The sequence below is a fragment of the Helicoverpa zea genome, chromosome 28 (assembly GCF_022581195.2).
Source record: "Helicoverpa zea isolate HzStark_Cry1AcR chromosome 28, ilHelZeax1.1, whole genome shotgun sequence".
In the NCBI taxonomy this organism is placed as follows: Eukaryota; Metazoa; Arthropoda; class Insecta; order Lepidoptera; family Noctuidae; genus Helicoverpa; species Helicoverpa zea.
This window is the reverse complement of record NC_061479.1, coordinates 6,016,944-6,040,155: the sequence shown is the minus strand read 5'-3', so window position 1 is coordinate 6,040,155 and position 23,212 is coordinate 6,016,944. Positions and strand designations below refer to the sequence as shown.

General features: G+C 38.2%; 1 protein-coding gene across 1 annotated transcript in view; it reads left to right on the top strand.

Moving 5' to 3' along the window:
- The window catches only part of LOC124643860 (scavenger receptor class B member 1), a 64,319-nt gene that overhangs the window by 17,808 nt on the left and 23,299 nt on the right, over nt 1–23,212 (top strand). The window lies entirely within an intron of this gene.

Sequence of the window (23,212 nt, the reverse complement as noted above, 5' to 3'; positions counted from 1 at the left end):
AGCGACAAAATGGTTTTGTAATTTTATTATTTTGAAATGATAATTTGATAAAAATTCCTTCTACAATTTTAAAGAGTATGTATGTATATACTCAACTACTAAAAAAGTTAAGAGGCTTAAATCGGTCCCGTTTGCCCATAATATGTGAATCTCTTTTTAAAAAGAGGTATGTTTGATATATTTTTCTCTGTTATAAAAGTTACCTAATCATGTTTTGACGTCTAACAAAATAAGGTATATCATGAACTTTCAGGTAACCAAGTTTTATTTTGATCCGTTTTGTATTTACTGAGAAAAATTGAGATCCTTGGCGGAAAAATTCCAATTCGTCCTCTTAAAAAATGTTCTTCGGTAGTATAGTGGTAAGTATCCCCGCCTGTCACACGGGATCCCGGGGTCGATTCCCCGCCGGAGAGAATCTTTTGACTGCCTCGTTGGTCTAGTGGTCGCAAGCGCGGCTGCTGTGCTAAAGGTCTCGGATTCGATGCCAAAATCGCTTTGTGGGTTTTCTTAAACTTTCACAAAGCAGCCCGTAGTCTAGAAGTTGGTGATTGATTCACCCGTGCATCGGAGAGCACGTAAATGTCGGTCCTGCGCCTGATCTCTTTCCGGTCGTGTCGGATTGCCGTCCCATCGGGTTATGAGAGTGAAGGAATAGTGAGTGCACCTGTGTCTGCGCAAATGCTCGTGCTCTATAATATGTTCTGCGCAGCTGGCTGATCTCCTTAAATGAGAACGGCTGCCGTGGCCGAATCGGCCGTGGACGCCATTATTATAAAAAAGCCGCATGAAAATCGGTTGCGTAGTTTTGAAGATTTAAGCGTACAAAGGGTCGTAGGGACATAGGGACAGAAAAAGCGACTTTGTTTTATACTATGTAGTGATGATAATTCCACACTGCACTCGCTGCAAGGGGCGCCGGCAGTCCTTCAATGGAAAAGTTTATAATATAAGAGGAATCTTTATATTATGAATACGGAAGCAAGACGCGGGTAAAACCGCAGAATAAACATAATATAATAAATAGAATTAGCTATGTATCTTTAAGGTGTTTACATTATTAAAATAAATTACCCATTTTCCCGCGGTTTCACCCGCGTCCCGTGGGAACTACTGCCCGTACCGGGATAAAATATAGCCTGTGTTACTCGGGAAGAGTGTAGCTTTCCAACAGTGAAAGAATTTTTCAAATCGGTTCAGTAGTTTCGGAGCCTTTTGGGTACAAACAAACAATCAATTTTTTTCTATTCATAATATTAGTATTGACTAAACTATTGTTTATCACAATTCCTAGATTGCAGTGGAAAGAAACCATGACTTAATTAGCCCGCTTGTGGTTTAGGCAAGAAATAAAAGATACATATTTATGAATATATTATCTACATGACATATGTTACAATTTTATTATTAACTTTTGCCTCTGGCGTTGCCCGTGGTACACGTATTTAATCAGTACTAATATCTATACATATAATAAATCTGTAAAAAAACTGTGTCTGTACATTGAATATATTAAAAAAATAATAATTGGGTGGGGTTTAGAAACAGTAATGGAGCACAAATCCAAAAAAAAAATTCTGTCTGTATGTCTGTATGTCTGTTTGTTTGTACACGCTAATCTTCCGAACTACTGGACGGATTTCAATGATTTTTTCTTTGTTGTATCAGTATTAAGCCTGGTCAACATATAGGCTATAATTTATCTTCGAAACTTGAAGACCTGATGCAGAACCCCAACAGACCAATAAAACTATAAGAGATACAAATATGGTGCCGTGGCAAAAATTGTTTCATTTGATGAGCATTTTCAGCTGAGATAATAAATTTTAAGATCTGGAACACCTGATGTGGAACCCCAAGAGCCCAGCTTCTCTGTACCATATACAGGTATGACGTTTTAGCAAAAGTTGTTCAATTTGATAAGCACTTTCTATTGACTTATACAAATTGAAGATCTAAAACATCTGATGTGGAACTCCAGGGGCCCAGCTAGACTATAGCATATAGAGGTATGACGTTTTAGCAAAAGTTGTTCAATCTGATAAGCACTCTCTGTTGACTTATAAAAATTGAAGATGTAAAACACCTGATGTGGAACTCCAGGAGCCCTGCTAGACTATATGAAGCATATGAAGATATGACGTTTTAGCAAAAGTGGTTCAATCTGATAAGCACTCTCTATTGACGCATTTTTCTTTTCTCTCTCACACAAACAAATAATAACGAAGATACAACAACGCTTGAATTTCGTGTTAAGTCACTGCTTAGTACAAATTTTACATACCTAGACGTGGCGTCACGAGCCCCCGCTCTCTAACTTTGTTGCGTTATATCTCATTATTATTTTGTATGTCTCTTCCAGACCTCGGGACTACAGAGTTCCGAATTTTTGGGAGGCAAACGTGGGGCCGAAGCCAACACGCTGAAGTCCTTTTGAGACAACTTTAATGAAATGGCGACACAAAACCGACGATTATCCCTTTATACACTATAGAAATGAATCCAAGGACAATCCCCGGTGGAGGTCGTTAAAAAAAAAGACAATCCCCGGTTCTGTGCTAAACTATTGCTAACTATGGAGGAAAACTACTTGGGCTATTGTGATGGGATGTTAGTGGATGACAATGTTTTAGGTACATGTAAAAACGGCAGGTGGAGACTCGCCACCTCACTTACTGGGCCCCCGGGAACCAGTCACTGAATAGCAACAAGAGGGCAACAGGGACAGGAGCGGCTGAAGGGTGAGGATAACTCGGCGGACTTTAAACGCAGATTACGCGCTCCCTGTGCTTACCATGAGGCACCTACCCTCCGAGCAAGGCTACTAATCCTGCTCTAGCGACGGCTCCACTCTGGACGGCCAAGCCAAGCCAGAGGCGTGAGACCTACCCCCGTCATGGTTCACTCCGACCGGCCGGAGATGGGGGACAGTATACACTCCCTGGAGAACTCAGTATATATAGCCCCGCGGGGTCGCTACTCCCCGTCATCAGCCTCAGATGTCCTGCGGTGCCTATATCTCATTATTATTGTCGTTATTATCTCAAGAGCCTTTGTCCCAATTATGTTAGGGTCGACTTCCAGTCACGATGCAACTGAGTACCAGTGTTTTACAAGGAGCGACTGCCTATCTGACCTCCACAACCCGGTTACCCGCTCAACCCAACACCCCTTGGTAAGACTTACTGGCTTCTGACTACCCATAACGACTGCCAAGAATGGAATGTTCAATGACAGTCGGAACCTACAGTTTAACATCCCCTCCAAATAACAGTCATTGGTATCCAAAATATACGTAGAAAGTACATACGAACTTAGAGAAGTTGCATTGGCAGGCACTTGCCAGACCTGGAATCAAAGACGCACGCTCATACTTAAGAGATTGGTTCTCTACCCACTAAACCACCACGAATTCCACTAAGTCACCACGACTTTGTCATCTATTTAATGTTTTTTTACGTAATATTTTTGCCACACACCACTTAAATGCGGACTAATTAGAATCACTACTTTTATCCCTATGTTCACGTCTATTGCGACTATTCAGATCTTTGATTTTGCTGACCCCGTAGTCGCTGGCATAAGGGACAGGATCCGCGTACGAAGTCGCGGGCAGAAGCTAGTTACAAATAAGAAACTAAGTATGTTGGGTCGGTCGGCTTTTACACCTTAACTACTGAAGCGATTTTGATTATTAAAAATAAATTACATTTTATACAGATGTTTTTCTTGTGTGTAAAGCTCCGAAACCACTGAATCGATTTTAAACATGCTTTGACTGTTGGAAAGCTACACTCTTCCCGAGTAACATAGGCTATATTTTATCCCGGTATGGTCAGTAGTTCCCACGGGACACGGGTGAAACCGCGGGAAAACGGCTAGTCTAAAAATAAAACAGGTAAATCATTTAAATAACTATTTATAATATGTGGTAAAATAAAAACCCACTAGTTGTAAATATAACGATAATTATTCATTTATACTTTAGACACCAATAATCCGGTTAGACTGGAAGCCGACCCCAACATGATTGGGAAAAAGGCTCGGAGGATGATGATTTAGACACCAATAACTTATTATTAAATCGATATAAAACATTTGTTTTTAATATTATCGAACCTATTATTTATTATTTGACTAGGAAATTCCCGTGGTTTTTATCATACTATATCTAGTGGGACGGATCACTCGATTACCCTGTTTATGTCTATACTATTATAATAAAAAGAAAACATTATTTTGTTTGTAGCCTAAAAGCTTCGAAACTACAGGACGATTTGAAAAAGTCTTTCACTCTCAGCTACACTCTTCCCGAGTAGTCAGTTTTGACCATATCGGGCATTCTGCTACTAATATAAGACCAATCGTATTCCAACGACATGCGATTGGTCTGCCATTCTCGTGATTTTGGTCTATACGGTAGTTTGCTCTACAAAAAAAGGATAAAAACGTTTATTTCAAAGAAAAAAATGCGGAATGCCACATACGCTTCAATCGTAATTGAGTCGTGATTGGATCTCAGTCGGATGTGAATCGTATGTCGCTTAAATAAAATTAGAAGAATCGTGCCCCAGGAAGTAGTTCTATGGGCTTATGAAACAACATGTGGAAACTACCATTCAAATAGATTTATATAGCGATACTTAACTTCAGACACCTAACGAACAAGATTAATTGTGAAATATCGTAAATCAGCGTGTAATCGATTGCAATTTATTGCATTATAATTAAGTAATCTATACATATAATAAATCTGTAGAAAAGTAATTTTTGTACATTGAAGAAATTGACAAAAAAAAATAGCCAGCATGTTAAAGGATAACTAACAGAACCCATTTCCATCATTTTTGTCATTTTTGTCTGTTTGTCTGTTTGTCTGTTTGTCTGTTTATCTGTTTGTTTGTTCGGGATTCACGTAAAATCTACGAATTAAATGCAGACAATGCTTATATACAAAAATTCTACGTAACTTGGGGTATTACTTAGTCTTTGTTTCATCGAAATCGATTCACTCTATCAAAAGATATGATTAATTTTGTGAATTCAAGATGTAAAATATTACGACACGCAATCTATTTGTCAAAACTGTACATTTGAATGTTGTACTTATATTAGTTGATCGGCCTATTATTAATCTTTACACAGAAAATCACACCTTTATAAGTAACTTCGGAAGAAAAAAAAATATGAAAATTTTGTTTAGCCAAGGTTAAAGTAGCTCCATCTGTGGTAAATAAAATACATCATCAATTTGTCAAAGGAGCGAGGTGGTAAATGACAATATTACCATACATTCTTTATAGAGGATTATTATTTCAACAGATAGAGTTGTGTATTTTCCGTAATTCACCATATTTTAACACGTAGTGTAATTTTTCGATAGACATTTCAATAGTGTTTGTCAGTTTGCCGTGCCACATCAAAATCCAACTATAATTATTACCTTGATGAAAAGAAAATTAATAGTTCTCAGCCAAATTTAAAACAGTGCCATCTAAATTATTTTTTGAACATTATGTCAAAAATGATGACTTTAGTGGAACAATTAATTATCATTTAAAGTTACAGATGGAGTTCATATCAGGATTTTTTCATAAACATAGTTTAGCTTATCTTCCACTAATGTGGTGGCCTTAAAACAAATTACTTTGAGTGAGTAGTATTAAGTAGACCTTAATTATTTTTTCTGATGCAAAATATGTAAACTTAATCCTAGAAGAAATGAGGATCTATCTCTCGCAAGCGCTGCTAAGCGTGAGGAAGGTTATGTAGGATTCTGTAGCTTTAAAAACAAGCCCAGATACAAAGTGCAGATAAGAAATGGGAGCTCTCTCTATTTAATACCATACACACGTAAAATGCTTTATGCTTCTGAAAACGTACAAATTACGCGCCGCATACCAGAGACATGCTTACTTTCAACTTCTGATCGCAAATACACTGTTCACGATTACGAACAGTCTCAGTAAGACCCGAGCCAAGTCTAAAAACCCTAAAAAACACCTTTTATATAAAACTACGTTTGATGTCATTTAATCACAAAGACAGAATTGTTCTCTGTTGCAAATCCTATCCACCTATATCCTGTCCTAATCCAGAATGCATTGCAGGTGTGCATTGCACAAAAACCAATGGTATCCTATTCGAGAAGTCAAAAGAGTTGACCTGCCAACGTCAGCTTCTGCGCTAAGCAAGTGTTCTTAATAGTACCATCAGAATTACATTCATCGTTGAATGAGGTGAATAAATTTTCAGAAACCACAATAACAGTAGGAGCCAAAGAGTATTATCGCTTCATAGAGCTCTGATTGGCCCTAGGTGACCAAGTCAGGTCTGATTTGTTCGTTCATCAGATCTTTGAAAGTGTTTCGGTGGATACTTACTGTCGTCCTGTTTACGTGTGACACAAAATATGGTATATAAACGTCCTCCGCAAGAGCGAAATTTTCCCGGTGTGCGGTAGTGACGCACAGTACAACACTTATGTTTCTTTTGATTTGCTGGCTCCACCAAGAAATGACAAATTGCGAGCGTACATTCTGAAAATCTTGGCAAAACTATAGGTTTCAAGTACGAACACATGAAGTGGACTCTCACAGATACGTACATTTTGCCTATTCGTGAACTAATGCAAACATTTCGGTGGAGTCCCGGCTTAGGCCTCCCCCACATTAGGCGTGCGCGATCCTCGCAACGCGCTCGCGACGCACGCGCGGCGCCCGCGCTACTCACCCGCCCGAGTATCGCGCACGCCTAATGTGTGGTCAGCCTTACTATGAGTAAGTGAAACTATCCTACCCTATGCGCCTGCTGATGATGATGACTCATTTTATCATCCATCCAGCTATTCCCCAACTATGTTGGTGTTGGCTTCCAGTCACCGAATCTGTTTTAGTACCGATATTTTGCTTGGAGCGACTACCTATCTACAATTCAGTCAACTACACAAGACGATATCCATATTATGGTAAGACTGACAGACTTTCTGGCTTCTGATTAGTCGCAGCAGCTGCAGAAAATGTACAAATGACAGCTTTGTCAGACTCAAAGCATGTAGACATAGATTATAGCTGTTTCCTGTGAAAATTACTTACGCACCATACGTAATAATTTTCCAAATTGGCTGAACAACGTCACAAACTTTACTTCTTTTGTTTAGATAAATGGTCACATCCACAACACAACCTTGATCAATGAATCTATGCGACTGCTAAGTGCTAATCCTAATTATACTGTCACGTGAAAGAATGCACCTACGGGATAAGTAGTATTTTGACGATTCTATATTGCCCACGCAGACGAAGTTGCGGGCAACAGCTAGTTTTATTATATATAGAGAACCGTGGTAGCCAAGCAGGTAAAGAACCAACCTCTCAAGTATGAGGGCGTGGGTTCAATTCCAGGTCAGGCAAGTACCAATGCAACTTTTCTAAGTTTGTATGTATTTTCTAAGTATATCTTAGACACCAATGACTGTGTTTCGAATGGCACGTTAAACTGTAGGTCCCAGCTGTCATTTGAACATCTTTGGTAGTCGTAACGGGTAGTCAGAAGCCAGTAAGTCTGACAAGCAGTCTTACCAAGGGGTATTGGGTTGCCCGGGTAACTGGGTTGAGAAGGTCAGATAGGCAGTCGCTCCTTGTAAAACACTGGTACTCAGCTGCCTATGGTTAGACTGTTTACCTAGTTGGGAAAAGGCTAGGCAGATGATTAATGTTATTTATAACTTGGATATTTGCCCAACAGTAAAATAATATTTGAAATCGGTTCGATACTTTTAGACCCTTTAGGATAGGTACCTACCAATAAAGATATTTTAAAAAATGTTTCCGTTATAAGAATGCTCGTAAGTATAGATTATTCAATGAAATTAGTTTTAGTCACACTTTTAACCGATTAACTCATGTATGTTTTTTGACCTCCATATAATAAACATAATTCTACTAAACATAATACATATTAATAAGTTTCCCAATAACAGGAACTCAATAGGCGAGGTTAAGCAACGCCTCCCGCGGTCACTCAGTGGATGGGTGACCAAGAAATACCGGAATTTAGGCCTTTTGGCAGGGTCAGACTTTAAAGCTTCTGACTATTATGATGGCCCAGTGGTAAAAGCACCTGCCTCTCCAGTACGTATCTGGGTTCGATTCCAGGTCAAGCAAGTACCAATGCACCTTTTCTAAGTTGTATGTACTTTCTAAGTATATTTTGGACACCAGTGACTGTGTTTCGGATGACACGTTAAACTGTATGTCCCGGCTGTCATTGAAGTCAATCGTTATGGGTAGTCAGAACCAGAGTTTTTCTATTTGGTTTCCTTCTATGCAGTAGGAAAATAAAAAGACTGTTGATGTTGTGACATCATTTAGGTATATGCACATAATAATTATGTGTTCATGTGAATCTAAAAAACGAAATTGGACTCGCGTGCGAAGGGTTCCGTACAATTTTGTATAAAACGGACAAAAAAATCCTGTTAGACTGGAAGCCGACCCCAACATAGTTAGGAAAAGGCTAGGCAGATGATGATTTTCAAAAAATCATATAGTTGTATGGGAGTCTCTCTAAAATATTTCTTGTTTAAAATATGTCTTTGTATCGTCCCACTGCTGGGCTGCGGCCTCCTCTCACACTTAGAAGGATTGAGCGTTACTCACCACGCTTGCTCAATGCGGGTTGGTGATTTCAGACTATATAGTCCAGGTTTCCTCAAGATGTTTTTCCTTCACCTTTAATCAGTCATTGGTGTCCAAGATATACTTAGAAAGTACATACAAATAGTTGAACCAATGGTCACTATGCCAGACTGCCGAACCTGAGGTCCCGGGTTCGATTCCCGGTTCGGTTGACATTTGTGTGATGAGCATGCTTGTTGGCTGTGGTCTGGGTGTTATAATATCTTGTTATAAATGTGTGTATATGTAGCTTTATGTAATTTGTCAGTTGTGTTAGCACCCATAACAACAGTTAACTTAGTATGGGGCTAACTGACCGTGTCTGAAAAGGTGTCCAGACATTATATATTATATTATATTATATTATAGCTAGTCCAGGTTTCCTCGAAATGTTTTGACGGAACTCTAAAAGACAATGATGTTGACGATGACAAATTCTCAAATTCCTTGAAGGTTAAGGTAATAGGAAGTGTGAAAACAAAAGGTTTTCTGTCACCGTTAGTCAGAACTGGCGGTTAGCCAGACAGTTAGTCAAACGGACAAACAATAACCCCGTAATGTATACTTCTATCTAATATTATAAATGCGACAGTAGCTCTGTCTGTCTGTCTGTCACGCTTTCACGTCTAAACCACTGAACTGATTTTAATAAAATTTGGTACAGAGATGTCCAGGTCAGGCAAGTACCAATGCAACTTTTCTAAGTTTGTAAGTACTTTCTAAGTATATCTTAGACACCAATGACTGTGTTTCGGATGGCACGTTAAACTGTAGGTCCTGGCTGTCATTGAACATCCTTGACAGTCGTTACGGGTAGTCAGAAGCCAGTAAGTCTGACACCAGTCTAACCAAAGGGTATCGGGTTGCCCGGGTCACTGGGTTGAAGAGGTCAGATAGGCAGTCGCTTCTTGTAAAGCACTGGTACTCAGCTGCATCCGGTTAGACTGGAAGCCGACCCCAACATAGTTGGGAAAAAGCTCGGGAGATGATGATTGGTACAGAGATGGAGTTGACCTTGAGAAAGAACATAGGATAGTTTTTATCCTGGACTTTTGAAAAGTTCTCTTGGAAACGCGATATACAAACTTGACGCGGGCGAAGCCGCGGGTGAAAGCTAGTTCTAATATAATAAAAAGGAAACTTTTTTATGTTTACTTGTTTGTACCTCAAAATCTCCGAAACTACTGAACCGATTTGAAAAATTTTTCCACAGTTGGAAAGCTACACTCTTCCCGAGTAACATAGGCTATATTTTATCCCGGTACGGGCAGTAGTTCTCACGGGACGCGGGTGAGACCGCGGGAAAACGGCTGGTGGAATATAAAATGCGACTTGGTTAACTTTGAAAATAGAATTTTACCTGTATATTGGTGACTAATCAATTTATTACTGAGTTCGATTCTTGCATAGGTAATGAAACATTTGTGTGCATGAATGGTTTTTATTCGGGGTATTTTTTATAGGTAAAAGCTTTGTACTTATAAAAGAAATGAATATAAGTATGTTTTTCATTTGTTTCCTACCAATAGTACAATTAGCTTAGCATAACATTGACTGAGGAATATACTACTAGCTGTTTCTCCCGGTTTTACTCGCGTTTCAAGGAAAGTAATTAACTTTAGCACACAAATAGAATATTCTTAGATTTTGTGTTTCATACGACTAGAGAGATTTGAAAATGCATCAAAGGAATTTTGCTGGTGAGTTCAAAAATATGCAAAATATACGCTTTTTGAAAAGTTCAGTAGAAAAAAAAAATACAAACAGCCGATTTTTTGGCCAGTTGGTACTTGTGAAAAGTTGTAGCCGCTATAAGAAAAAATACTTACCAATTCAACTTTTCTAAGTTTGTAGTGATCGTGTTTAGGAGGACTCGATAAACTGCAGGTACTGTCCCGGCTTTCATTTGAACATCTTTGGCTCTCATTAAGGGTCGTCAGAAGCCAGTAGGTAAGTGTGACAACCAGACTTACCTAGCGGTATTACCTAGGCATTGCCCGGGTAACTGGATGGAGGAGATCAGATAGGCAGTCGCTCCATGTGGCACACTGGTACTCAGCTGCATCCAGTTAGACTGGAAGCCGACCCCAGCATAGTTGGGAAAAGGCTCGGCAGATGATGATGTGCTGAGTAATGCTTATAAATACATTATCGGTGTGAGAAGAGCCTTTACCTAACAGAATAATTAAAAACAATGTCTTGTTGTTATTGACACCTAATTAAAAAACAATTAGGTAAGCGTGAATAAATTATAGGTTTGTCAACGTAAACCTTAGACCATTTTACTAACTGGAAAGGCAATGGGCATAATTATCTATGCGAAATCATAGGTACAAACAAATATCTGAATTGCCAATATTCTCCATTTTGGTAAGTCGATTAAGTAGTCGATCAATTTATGCCCATATTTATGCACATAATATCTTATACTACTTACCGCTTACAGACTATATTCTGACATTACTGTAGTATGTAGCTGTCCTGATCTCTCTCCGGTGGTGTGGGATTGTCGTCCCATCGCGCTATGAGAGTGAAGGAATAGTGAGTGCACCTATGTCCAAGCAAATGCTCGTGCACTATAATATATGTATCGTTCGCAGTTGGCTGATCATGATCATTACATGAGAACAGCCGCCGCGGCCGATAATCGGCCAGGAGGACATCACATGCGAGAATTACCACTGTTCTTATCTTTGCCACAATGTCGTCTCCAGTTAGTTCAATGCTCAAAGACGAAAGGTTTTTCCATTAACTAGAAGTCTGTTTACGAAATGTCTCAAGATCACACAGATCAAAGTCCGCTTAATACTACTTTATATAATACCGTGAACTTTGTAATCTATCAATATATCTATACTAATATTATAAAGCTGAAGAGTTTGTTTGTTTGAACGCGCTAATCTCAGGAACTACTGGTCCGATTTGAAAAAATCTATGTTTTGATAGACCATGTATAGAGGAAGGCCACAAGCTTTAAAGACAACGGGTGTCACAAGACGCGGGTGAAACCAGAAGCAGAAGCTAATGTATCAATACTTACTTATATTGTAAACTAGTTATTTTCCCGCGGTTTCACCCGCGTCCCTTTGGGAACTACTGCCCGTACCGGAAATAAAAATAGCCTATGTTCCTCGGGAAGAGTGTAGCTTTCTAACAGTGAAAGAATTTTTCTAATCGGTTCATTAGTTTTCAGCGCCTTTAGGATACCTTAAAAATTCTTTCACTGTTAGAAAGCTACACTCTTCCCGAGGAACATAGGCTATATTTTATTCCGGTACGAGCAGTAGGTAGTTCCCACGGGAACCATATACGGCAGTTGGTAATATGTAGGTACCATACTACATAATCGGTTTAGCCATTTAATCGTTAGATTCTTAGAAATTAAAGAAGTATTTTTTGCATTAATAAATAATGATGAGACGTACATAGATATCCAAATATTAAATGTAGGTAGATAATACATTGTTGGTTTGCTACAATTTAACTACAGACAATGGTATTTCCCCACAACAATAAAATGCCTATTATTTATAATAAAATTGCTCATTACATCGTGCTTCTTACATAAGTAGTTACGAAAGAACTACTATGTTTTCAAAACATCATCATCATTATCTGCCGAGCCTTTTCCCAACTATGTTGGGGTCGGCTTCCAGTCTAATCAGATGCAGCTGAGTACCAGTGTGCCACAAGGAGCGACTGCCTATCTGACCTCCTCAACTCAGTTGCCCGGGCAACCCAATACCCCTTGGTAAGACTGGTTGTCAGACTTACTGGCTTGTAAAAAGGCATTACAAAGATTAACAAATGACTGCCAAGACCAATGAGCTAAAACGTGCTATTCAATGAAGAGTTTGAAAATCTGATGATCACCCATCCCCGGATTGACTGCGATAATAGTAGCTTACCCTGGCTTTTTCTGTTTTTGTGTACAGTCAATAGCAAATAACTAGGAAAGAATTTGGAGTATTTTTAAATAAATTTGTGCATCGTACACTTAGTGACACAAAAAGTGGGCCTTTCATTTATGCTTGTCAGTTGTCTATGGTTCTTTCCATCATTTGTTTGTAATCATGTCTTATTGAGAGAAATATGACTTATTTTCATCTAACGATTATTTCCAAGTTACATGCACGCACTAATATGTACTTACTGCAGTTTTTGTCCAAAAAATCCGCGCTTTATGACGTTTACATGATTTATTTGAGCATCGTGAAGTCACTAATAGCTAACTTCAGAACGATAAATAATTATTACAAATAATTTTATCTTTATTTCTTCTCAAATAACAAAAAATCTCGTATACATATGTAGAAACGTATAGCGATATTGTTTTTACAAGTTTTTTATCACCAATAATTATACCGTAAACCGTAAAAATGATAACCGTAAAAATTACTATAACTTCGACGATGACTATAAGAAATTCATTCATAATAAACTATGAATGGATTCTACTACACATACATATCTAAAAAAACTATAGGAAGATTGTTGATACAAAAAGTTTTATGTGCTTTGAAATCGTAAAAAATAACTGTTCGTGCATACGATTTCTTGTGAATGAATGTCAGACACTCTTGCAATTGATATCTGTTACTGTCACAGCCTTTTTATCGTCCCACTGCTGGGCTGCGGCCTCCTCTCACACGGAGAAGGATTGAGCATTAATCACCACGCTTGCTCAATGCGGGTTGCTGATTTCAGACTTTATAGTCCAGATTTCCTCAAGATGTTTTCCTTCACCCTTTTATCAGCCATTAGTGTCCAAGATATACTTAGAAAGTACATACAAACTTTAAAAGGTTGAATTTTTTCAATTGATATATTTTTATATTATTACACTCAACTAACTTTTTGTGGCTAAGTCATGGCGACGCGCATCGATAGATCATAAGGTTAAGCAATACTTGGCGTGGGCAGCCCTTAGATGGGTGACCATCTTGTCATAACCAGTTCTTTCGTGTTTCGGAAGGCACGATCAATTGGTGGGTCCCGGCTGTCATTTGAACATCTTTGGCAGCCGTTACGGGTGGTCAGAAGCCAGATGGTCTGATAATCAGTCTCACGTTGGGGTTTAGATTGCCCGGGTAACTGGGTTGAGGAGGTCAGATAGGCAGTCGTTCCTTGTGGCACACTGGTACTCAGCTGCATCCGATTAGGCTGGAAGCGGACCCCAACATAATTGGGAAAAGGCTAGGCAGATGATGAAGCTGTCTGCGTGAAATTATTTTCAAATGCGTTCACGCATTTTTTTGATTGATTACCAAACGTGCGAACTTTCACATTTATGATCTTAGGAGAGTAATGTAAGATACCTCGAATATTAGGAGTTGTAAACGAAGAAAGTTTTTGTGAGAAAGTATTCATCACGCGTGTTGAGGCCGCTTTGTAGTGAACATATTAAGAACTAGGTAATTATAAAGCTAAAGAGTTAGATTTTTTGCTTGCATTAATCTGAGGAACGTGGAAATTACTTCACACAGGCGGATAAAAGAAGCCTGTCTATAAATAGGATATCTTCCACTGAAAATACTTTTAAATTCGAACCAGTACTTGCTATGATTAGTACGTTCAAAAGACAAATTCTTCATCTGTATAACACAAGTTTTGCTTAGTACTAAATATAAGTGAATATTTCGTAAGCATTCCACATACTAACTGAGATATTTTTCCAATCTAGAAACAATATGGACCATATAGTAGATATCTTTTTTTCAACAATTTTATTACATCGAACATACTTTTGTAAAAGAAATTATCACCAAAAATGCATAATAGTTTAAATATACCTACGTACAGGGTTTTCCAATATAGTCTAGTGATCTTGAGAACTAAGTTTTTTTGGCATCATTTGCAATTGTCTATGACTCTATGCTAAATCACTGATTGGTGCTAAATCACAATGACTAATTACGTTTACTTAATTGCTTAGTATAACCACTTCAAAAAAACATTGTCAAAAATATAGTATCATGGATTTATCCGACTGCCAAAAAAAAGTTTCTAAATTCAACCATACCTGTATATGTATTTTTAATTCACACAAACATAAAAATTTGTTACTTAAATTAATTAATACAACAAAATTTCTTAAAAAATCTAAAAATAAAAACGTAATTAATTGAGACATTCAAATGTGACCCAAATTCTTGTCTCGCAAGTGTAAACGAACCATGGAGAACAAAATGACTATCGGAGATGTCATAACGCAAAATCTCCTAAGAAAGTAGCGCGACAACATGCGGGGCGAGGGCGACGAGGAACGTTACTAGCTCCGCCCTTACACGCCTTCTTTGGGTATAAATATGTATTTGTTAATACCAAAACTCGTTGACAGATATCAAAAATCAAAATCAAAAATCATTTATCCAAACTTGACTGCAAGACAGCACTTTTTGAAGCTCAAAACAAAAGACAGCCCCCTAAAACGCCCACCTTTTACCACTTCCTATGTGTTTTTGCTGGGAAGAAGAAGTGGCGCAACAAACTCCCCAGCAACACATGTCTCAAAGAACTTGAATGCCTCATTTGTTCACTCGTAACTGGCCGTCTGTCACGCCCAATGTACGTATTTGACCTACATGAAGGCGCCTGACCTACCTGCATTACGGTATCTCTGCTTACTCCTTATTCCGTGCAACAAACGAACCAGCTGTGCCCATCATATACATCATAGAGAGAAAAGTGAAAGCTTATGAAGAACTCGTTGTCTTGAAAATATGAACCGGTCTACCAAGGTCAATGGCATCTGCATATTTAACGGGTTTCTATAACCGATCCATCTTTTGTTTGCAGATTGAATTTTGACTTTAGTTCCATGTGTTCAATTTCAATCTGTAATCGAAACATATAAGATAGATCGCGTATTGAAACCGGGAGTAAATCTTCGAATGACATGGGTGAAATGGCCACGTGAAGGTGGCTACCTGTTTTTCATCTGCCTAGCTTTTTCCAACTATGTTGGGGGCTGGCTTCCAGTCTAAACCACATAGCAGCTTAGGCCTAAGTACCCGTGTGCCATATGGAACAATTGCCTGACCCTGTCAACCCAGTTACCCGGGCAACCCTTTGGTGAGACTGGTTATCAGACTTACTGGCTTCTAACAGTTTTGTACGAGTCCCTAAAATAATTGCCTGGCGAAGTTCCAATCAATATCTAGTGTCAAGTGTAATATTAGAAAGTTTGTCTTAGATCTGTCTATATTACTCGAGGCATTGTTAGCCAATGACCCACTGAGAAGAGACAGGTATTCAAACCTGCTTTTACCACGTGTACAGCGATCATAAGGTGCATGTAGCTTGCGCATGTTGAGGCACATGCGCAGGTTACATGTATTTTAAAAACGTGCGAGTCCAGCGACCCGCGCATGCACCAAAGCAAGATAACCCACCCGCGTGCTCTTGCCACCTGCGCATGTTAACTTGCACCAGCTACATGCACCGTGTACTGTAGACGCACCCTAAGGTTTAAGGTGGTCCGTGGAAAAATGACCATCTTCTCACAAAGAGTTAAAGAAGAAACACGGAATTCCAACGCGTTTTGGAAAACTCCTTAACATGGTGGGTCCCGGCTGTCATTTGAATATCTTTGGCAGTCGTTACGGGTAGTCAGAAGCCGGAAAGTTTGGCAACTAGACTCACTAAACGGTATTGGGTTATTAAGAAACTGGGTTGAGAAGGTCACATAGGAACTCAACCCTCAGCTGATCCCGAACATAGTTGGGAAAAGGCTAGGCAGATTACTTTAATACAGGTATACTTAGTACAGATTTTTGCTGTTAATTTGAAAAGTAAATAACCTTTTCTACATCCTTCGTCTTCATGGAATTTATGGAAAATACTTTTGTCATTTAATTTAGTACTTTACCGTTACAGCTAGACTTTAGACTTTTTGTAAAAACAACGCAGTTTTGACTGACACGGTTCTAGAAGAAGTGTCAAATATTTACACAAAGATGAAGTACTTTAGTTACGTTAGACAAAGGTTTATGACCTAGAGTCGGGGGGGGGTATTCAATTTTGGGGTTTTGTCCCAAAATTAATTTAATTATGAGTAAAAGTTATGTAATTAGAAAAACTGGTCTATTTTTTTTGTAAATTAAGTAATATCGTATACAAGTATATCATACTCGCCCAATTTTTTGGCAGTGAAGTTTACTTACTTGGTTTTTTCTGAATAATGTAAGTGAAATTCAATTTTTTTACTAGGTATTATAAAACTCGAGAATTTGTAAGGATATAAGAATGTATGTCGGTATGTTCGTTACAATCTCGGGTTTAAATTACAGATTTTACATGAAGTTTGAATACAATATCTAGCTGATATATTCAAATAACAAGCCTATTCTATGCATATACGGAAAGAAGTTCCTATGGGACGCGGGAGAAACCGGGAGAGGAAGCTAGTCTTTCATAAAATATTTTACTGTTATACGGGTAAAGATCTCAAAGTATTTTACCACTTAATTCCTTTGTTTTTTCAAAATAAATAACAAAATTGATTATTTTTATATACACTTTTATTTATTTTGACAGATTTTGAATGACACCTATCGCATGTAACAGGATACATAGTTTTTTCGCTTGTAACTGTCATTTGTTACTCATAAATATATGTAGGTTCATATTTTTTTGAAAATGTCTACCTAGACGAGAATTCTAGACAATAGAATGATGACGAAAATACCTAGTAATAATATAACTGTGTATATTTGAGTTTATTAGCCTTTTCGCGACATCTAAGTACCGTAAATATTTTGATTAGTTAAATAAAACTAGCTTCCGCCCGCGGCTCCGCCCGCGTTAAGTTCGGTTATATCGCGTTTCCAAGAGAATTCTTCAAAAGTCCGGGATAAAAGGTATCCTATGTTCTTTCTCTAGGTCAACTCAAATTATTACCTCTTAAAATAATATGAATTTAAATGACATACCTAAATGTCACGTAAGAATCTGTGAAAATTATCTAGTTTAGCAATAAACAACAATCAAAGCTAATAAAATTAATAACACTATTTAAATTTACATTACGTAGTAAATCTTAGGTTATTTCCCTTCCTAAGTATAATACGTCATGAAATCTTATACATAGTATTTACTATATAAAATCATATACTTCCTATATGCTTCTAGGAAAACACGTTACAAGTAGTTATTTTACCCGACTGCATCATTTAAAAGGGGGTTATGTATTTATCAGTAGGTATATATTATCCTTTTTTTGGGAAATCATCAAATGACCCCTCCCGCTGTGGGTGCAGCGTGAGGGAGTGTCAGACTCTTACTGACTAAAACCCACCATGTTCCTTCTTAAGCCCTTTATGTACCAGCGCCGCGGTAACTCGCGCGAACAATCCCGCAGCCCCGGCAGATTAGTAGATATTGTAATTGAATCGAATGATCGAAGTTGGTTGGTTCGTGGATGTTGACCAATGACCATTTTGTCATGACGAGTTCCTCTGTATTTCGGAAGGCACGATAAATTGGTGGGTCCCGGCTGTCATTTGAACATCTTTGGCAGTCTTTACGGGTAGTCAGAAGCCAGTAAGTCTGACAACCAGTCTTACCAAGGGGTATCGGGTTGCCTGGGTAATTGGGTTGAGGAGGTCAGATAGGCAGTTTTTTTTTATTGAAGGAGCCGTATTAATATATCCGCCTTAAGAATTTAAAATTCAGATATTTAAGTTTTGCCTTAAAATTGACAGTTATGACCCAATAAAAGTAAGTATTTTAAACTAAAGTGTGAACTTATGATAGCTAAACATATTAAATTAACTAAATGAATTATGTTTTAGGCATACAAATTTTGATGAGCTTAAATTTTAATTTGTTAAACAATTTAATTTAAATATAAAACAGTTTTTTTTTATACAAATTAGGATTCGTTTTGACTAATTTTATACGTCAAAAGAAGTTAGTTTGTTTGAAGGTAAAACTCGTAAATCTACTGAGCCTATTATGATTAAAATATACAGAGATAAAATACGATATTATTTACCCGACTCTCAAAGAAGGTTATATATTTACCGATTTTATCTCTGCGGTGGTGTCGGATTGTCGTCGTATCGCGCTATGAGAGTGAAGGCATAGTGATAGCACCTGTGTCCAAGCAAATGTGCCTGCACTATAATATGTCCTGCGCAGCTGGCTGATCTCAGTCTATTTCTTAGAGAAAAAGCCAAAGATACAAGCCAGTCATTTCATCATCTGCCTAGTCTTTTCCCTACTTATCTATTTATCTAAAAAAATGAGAATTTATAAGATCTTTCCGCACGTGTTCTCAGAACTATGCATCTTGATTACAATTAGTTAGAAGTGATTACAAGCAATCGTATCTCACCGCAGATGATAGTTAAGAGTATAGTTTAAACAATTATGTCGTTGAAAACAAATTACAAGCATATCTTACTTATTAACTTGACGATAAATTCTGTTAAATATCTAACTTACGTTATTACTGGCTTGTACGAGCGGTTTTGCCTGCCTTCTGTAAGAATATATGTCTGTCTGAATATTTGTTACTCTTTTACACAATTTGAACCTCCTTTTTGTGAAGTCAGTTAAAAATTACTGAACGGATTCTCATGAACCTTGCCAGTAATATAAAAAACCCAATACCCCTTGGTAGGACTGCTGGTCAGACTGACTGGCTTCTGACTACCCATAAGTAAAGACTGTGACTGCCGGGACCTACAGTTTAACGTGCCATCCGAAACACAGTCATTGGTGTCCAAGATATACTGAGAATATACTTACAAACTTAGAAAAGTCGTATTGGTAGCAACCTGGTATCGAACCGACTCATACTTGAGAGGTTGGTTCTTTACCCACTAGGCCACCACGACTTTTGACTTAACTAAGAACAATCTTCTTCTTCTAACTAATGGCTACATGGCACATAGCTGCATGTTTAAACACCTAGCAAGCCCTGGTATCAGAGTTTTTAAATCCGCCTGACGGCCTCAGATGTGGAATTGTAACAACCTCCACCGTTTTTTTTAACGACGTCAATATTCATCAAATGCCCCCTCCCGCTGTGGGTTAGCAGCGGTGAGGGAGTGTCAGACTCTTACTGACTAAACACCGTCGTGTTCCGTCCTAGGCCTTTTTTGTACCAGGGCCGCGGTAACTCGCCTTGGCCCTACTGGGCCCCGCTGATCAAATACGAGACCTCGTGCACAGTAATCACGCTATCGACAACTAGACCAACGAGGCAGTACCTACATATTTGGTTTTACTTAGAACAATTGTAACTGGCATAATAGTTATTGAAGGCGCTATAATAACGAGTTATTCTCACGTGTGTTACTAAACACGTGAAATCTTAAGTACAGTTCCAAGTCTTATTATTAATTAAATGGTTACGATATAGTATGCACCTGAGGTCGTGTGGTCTAATGCATCATGTTTTGCGATTTCAAAAATTTAAATTCGAATTTATATACTTCTTTACTTTAATTATTGACCTACTAATTAAAAAACCGAACCGATTTGAGAAACGATTCACTGTTGGGAAGCTACTTTTTCGACGGGTGACGTATGCTATACTTTAAGTAGGGCCAGTAGTTTCTACAGGACGTATGCCTAGTAGTGTCGGTTTCGCACAGGATTACTCAGCACACGCGGATATAAATTAGCCTCAATAAATGGGCTATTTAACACTGAAAGAACTTTTCAAAACTGTCCAGTAGTTGCTAAGATTAAGGGTGTTCTACAAAAAAACATACTATTAAGCTTTAAAATAATGATTACAAGTAATGCTACCATTTGCATAGAATGGAAACTTAGCCTATAAAAGAATTGGCTAGCCAACTGATTAACGCTAGAAGTTTATAACTTACATCAAAGATATTAATGGCTGCTGTAATTTTCTGTTTCCTTCGTGATTAGAAATCCGTATCCAAGAATAAGATACACATGCCAATATGACTTGAATTCTTCATCATATGCGTAGCCTTTTCCCAACTATGTTGGGGTCGGCTTCCAGTCTAAACGGATGCAGCTGAGTACCAGTGTGCCACAAGGAGCGACTGCCTATCTGATCTCCTTAAACTATGTTACTTAGTAAGAAGACTGGTTGTCAGAGTTACTGGCTTCTGACTACCCGTAACGACTGCCAAAGATGTTCAAATGACAGCCGGGATTCACCAGTTTACACACGGAGGAACTCGTCATGACAAGATGGTCACCCATTCACGGACCACGTCAAGCATTGCTTAACCTTATAATCGATCCAATAAAGTTATTGAATACACTTACCTACTATGCTACAATATAACTTTAATATAGGTACCTACCTCTAAATATTCATGAAAACCGATTCAGACATTTATATTTTTTCTCAGAAATCTCTTACAAAGAAGGGATGACCATTGATCATCACGCTTGATCAAGGCTTGAAACTTGGTTTTAAGAATTAAAACGAGCGTCATAAAATAATACAGAGTAATTAATTAATAATGTATGAAGATTCCCTGACTAAGTGGTGATAAAAATGAATAACTTAATCATAAAGCTATAGGAAATGAAATTAGATAATAAAATAATGCTTATATCACCCGGGGACTGCCTCGTTGGTCTAGTGGTCGCAACCGCGGCTGCAGTGCCCGAGGTCTCGGGTTCGATTCCCGGGTCGGGCCGATATCGCTTTGTGGGTTTTCTAAAACTTTTACAAGCAACCCGAACATAGTCTGGAAGATTGATTCACCCGTGCATCGAAGAGCATGTGAATGTTGATTGCCGTGGCTATGAGAGTGAAGGAATAGTGAGTGCACCTGTGTCCAAGCAAATGTGCGTGCACTGTAATATGTCCTGCGCAGCTGGCTGATCTCCTTATATGAGAACAACCGCCGTGGTCGAAATCGGCCGTGGACGCCATTAATTTTCGCGATCTCATCTATACCGACAGTCAACTTATTCAGTGCATGTTGCATTTTTACAAGTATCATAATACCTTAATACTTACTATTGTACTTACACCTGTATACAAATAAATATAACCTTCAGGTACCTACTTTTCCAGCGGGGCCCAGCAGGGCCAAGGCCTGCCAGAGATACCGCGGCCCTGGTACACAAAAGGCCTATGACGGAACACGACGGTTTTTAGTCAGTAAGAGTCTGACACTCCATTTGATGGTCATTAGACTCACTGGTCATTTGGTGATTTTTGACGTCGTTTAAAAAAAAAAAAAAGTACCTACTTTTACTTTTATGTTCTAACCACTTCTTAGGTACATACCTACTATTAAATCAATGTTTACCCCTCTCTAAAATTAAAACTATCATAAGTGCATTTTCATACGTTTCTATAGAAAAAAATATTCCAATTACCTAAGTGTTACAAACAGATAATTCTCATAAACGACCATCATCATTAATATTATATTTCACGGTAAACGCTATGGGAATACCATGATTACTACCATTGTAATAGGCGATCTATCACAAATTATCACGACATTGATCCCTCACCTCTCATGCATGAAATCTTTATTAAGGCTAAGAGTATAGTGTATGAGCGGAGCGATTTTAAAAACGCTCGTCACTTGTTAAATCGGTCTTTCATGTTAAAACTAGGGGCCTGTCATGGCTAGGCAAGGAGTATGTATGTAGGTATGTCCCTAAACTTTCCTGATAAATTACTGTATCTATTAGGGAAACAAAATGAAAATTCGTGCAGCAGTTTTTCAGGAATAATGAATAGATAGACAGACGTGGTGTAATTTGTTTTATAATATACATACCTAACCTGATTATATATATAACTTTAAACAGTGTTTATATGCCGTAATATAGAATCAAAACATTTGGCAGTTTTGTCGTAGGCTGCTAGGTAGTCAGCAGTGGTTGACATACGCGCGCTGTGAATATGCACAGAGAAATGGTCATATCTCTCACTAGTTACTGAGTTTAACAGGTTACTGTCAAAGTATCTGATAGCCTATCAGGAACCTTTCTGACAGTTAAACTATAACATTTAGTTTCTAGCGGGTTTGACAAAAATCGCTATATCTTTCCCTCTAAAACCTCACCTTAAAACAAATGACGTATTTAATACATATTACCTAGCACTTCCTTGACTGCTGATCCTACAGATAATTAGTGGCGTTATACTTGTTTACGAAGAAACAATTATGTGACGCTAAAAGTCAGAAAAGGTCAAATCTGATAAATGGTTGCCATTGTAAAGTCCAACGTGTGAGAAATTGTCATGGAGAACAAAATGACTAGCGGAGATGTCATAACGCAAAATCTACTAAGAACGTAGCGCGACAACATGCGTTACGAGGAACGTTACTAGCTCCGCCCTTACAAGCCTTCTATGGAACCAAAAATTTTCGAAATAAAATCATCAATCAATCAAGACCAATCTTTGACAGATTAGTTTTAATTTTACAAGGAACCCGAACGTCTCGTTAGTTCTAATAAGCCTAAGAGCACACTGCAAACTTTTAGTCGGCCGATAAGTTGTTTTGGCTCATTTTGATAGTTTGTTTGGACTCTTTAATCAGTATGAAGCTGAATGGTAGTACGCA